Genomic DNA, 3258 nt, shown 5'->3' with positions numbered 1-3258 from the left:
CGTCCATGTGGGAGTGTCCAGCCCCTTAACCACCACACCACCCGCTGGTCCCCGACCCTATTTTTTTTAGAATTATTTATTTAATTGTATTTATTATTATTTATTTTTTTTAATTTGCCATAGGGCACATGTACTCACCAGAGAGAAAGAGAGGAAATATGAGAAAGCGAGCTGCCAGGGCTGGGACTCAAACCTCAGTCAGCCATGTGGGAGTTCAGCCCTTAACCACCATGGCCCCTGCTGGGCCTAAGCTTTTTATTAAATTTGTTTGTTTGTTTGGAGAGGTTTTCGCTATTGCCAGAGAGACAGAATGCAAGAAATCATCCCCTGGGGGGAAGGCCGCACCGCCGCAATCCCTTCTCCTCCATTCTCCTCTCTGGATCTTGGGCACGCACGCACATGCACCCGGTGTGAGTTTAAGCCGCCGGGTCCGGGACTCAAACCGCTGCCGACTACATGGGAGTCCAGCGACATAGCCATTATGCCAACTGCTGGTCCCAGGTCTAAGCTTTTAATAAAACCTTTGTTTTGAAAAAAATGTTGCAAGAATATGAGAACAAGTTCCCATATACTTTTCAGCTAGACTTGTCAATTAACATTTTTGTCACAAACACTTTTATTAATATATATAGCATTATAGCAAAACATAATATAATATATAATTCACATACCATGAAAGTCACCCTTGTAAAGTCTAACTCAGTGGTTTTTAGTATATTCACAAGGTTACACAAGATGACCACCAGTAACCCCGCCCCATTCCTGCCTTCTTTCAGCACCTGGGAACTCCAAGGCGTCATTCTGCCTCTTCTTTTAATTATTATTATTATTTTTTTTTGGAAAGTTTTTTGCTATAGGGTGCATACAATCGCCAGACAGAGAGAGACAGAGAGACAGAAAGCGAGAAATCACCCCCCAGGGGGGTGGCCATGCCGCAATCCCTTCTTCTCCATTCTCCTCTCGGGATCTTGGGCATGCACGCCTAGCGTGAGTTTAAGCCACCAGGTCCGGGACTCGAACCATGGTCGACTACGTGGGAGTCCAGCGACATAGCCATTATGCCAACTGCTGGTCCCGCGTCATTCTGTCTCTACTGAGCTGCCCACTAAGTACATCCTGTGTGAATGAAAACATATGATCTGTGACTTTCTGTGCCTGGCTTCTTTCACTTAGCATAATATTTTCGAGATTCCTCTACGTTGTCAGTACTTTTTTTTTTTTTTTAATTAATCTTCTATTCCTAGTTGGGTTTTGTTTGTTTGTTTTTTAGCTACAGGGCACATGAGCTTGTGAGAAAGAGAGAGAGAAAGTGAGAAATCGTCTTCTGGGAGGCCACACCGCAGTCCTTTCTCCTCCAGTCTCCTCTGGGGAATTTTGGGCATGCATACACATGCACCCGGTGTGATTTTTCAAGCTGACTGGTCTGGGATTCAAATAGCGAAGTTGAGTATGTGAGATCCAGTCATCTTAACCACCACTGACTGGCCCTTATTCCAAGTTTTTATTTTTTTAGAATTATTTATTTATCATTATTATTAATTTTTAAATTTGACAAGAGAGGGAAAGTTGGGGGCTGGCAGGTGGCATGGTGGTTAAGGCACTGGACTCCCACATGACCAACCTCAATTTGAGTCCCGGACTGGTGGCTTGTTTTCTCACTCTCCCTCTCTCTGGTCAAATTGAAGAAGAATAATAAATAAACAAAATTAAGATAATTCTTCAAGAAACTGTAATTTCTAGTTTATATATAATCATTATATTTCTTTGTGAGGCACAGTATAATTTTTCAAAGCATGCATAAAGTATGTCATAATCACATCAAGATACAGACATTGAAAAAAAAAAGAATACAGACATTGACCTTCAATACATTATGTTGTGCACATTCTATAAGAATTAAAATAGCTTTGGGACCAGTAGTTAGCGTAATGGCTATGTTGCTGAACTCCCATGTACCAACAGTGGTTCGAGTCCCGGACCCAGTGGCTTAAACTCACCCCGGGCACGTGCCCAAGAACCCGAGAGGAGAATGGAGGAGAAGAGATTGTGGCGTGGCCATCCCCCCCTGGGGGGGGTGTGATTTCTCACTTTCTGTCTCTCTTTCTCTCTTTCTGGTGAGCGCACTTGCCCTATAGCAAAAACCTCTTAAAAAAAAAAAAAAGTTTAAGGACCCGCCAGACTGCTTTCCAAAGCACCTGCACTATTTTGCACTCCTGCTGGCAAAGTATAGGGTTCTAGCTGCTCCACATCCTTGCCAGCACTTGTCATTTCCTGCGTTTTTGACTGAGTCATCCTTGCGGGTGAGAAGTGTTCATCTGGAGAGTTTGGTTTGCATTTCCCTGTTGACTGGTGGTGCTGGGCATCCCTCCATATGCTAATAGGACATTTGTGTATCTTCTTTGGAGAAATGGCTTTCGAAATCCTTTGCCCACTGAACAATTGAGTGATTGGTCTTTTTGTTTGGTTCTAAGAGTTCTTTATATATTCTGAGGGCCAGAGCCTTATCGGGGTAGTGTAGAGTGACTTGAGGGGGAGGGGCAACATTCAGAGATAAGTTTGTGCCTCACAGAGACATTGAAAACATTTTGGTGGGGGCCAGGAGGTGGTGTGGTGGTTAAGGTGCTAGACTCCCACATGGCCGACTACAGTTCGAGTCTTAGACCTGGCAGCTTTGCTTTCTCACTTTCTTTATCTTTCATGTGTCCATGTGCACGTGCCCTATAGCAAATTTAAAGTAATAATAATAATAATTAATACAATATTTTTTATTCTTCTTTTCATTTTTTAGAGGTTTTTGCCTTAGGGCATATACAGTTGTGGGCAAGGGAGTGGCGATGAGGAGAGTCAGAGATAGTGAGAGGAAAAGCGAGAAATCACCCCCCGGGGGGATGACCATGCTGCAACCCCCTCCCCTCCCTCCTCCTCCTGGGATCTTGGGCACGCACACCTATGCGCCCAGTGTGAGTCTCAAGTCACCAGGTCAGGAACTGGAACCATGGTCAACCTGTAGGAGTCCAGTAATGTAACTGCTACGCCATCTGCTGGCCCCTAAATAAATAATTCTTTAATAAAATAAAACATTTTGATGAACTGGAAAAATATAGCTTGATATTTCCCATTACAACAGAATTCTTTTTTTTTAATTTTTATTTATTTATTCATTCAGTTATTTTTAATTTGACAGAGGGAGACACAGAGGTAGAGAGAGACAGAGGGGAAATGAGAAAGCAAGCCACCAGGTCCAGGACTTGAACCGTG

This window comes from Tupaia chinensis, unplaced genomic scaffold, assembly GCF_000334495.1.
Source record: "Tupaia chinensis unplaced genomic scaffold, TupChi_1.0 Scaffold144276_1, whole genome shotgun sequence".
NCBI classification, from domain to species: Eukaryota; Metazoa; Chordata; class Mammalia; order Scandentia; family Tupaiidae; genus Tupaia; species Tupaia belangeri.
The sequence above is the reverse complement of the archived record's forward strand: the minus strand, read 5'-3'. Positions refer to the sequence as shown.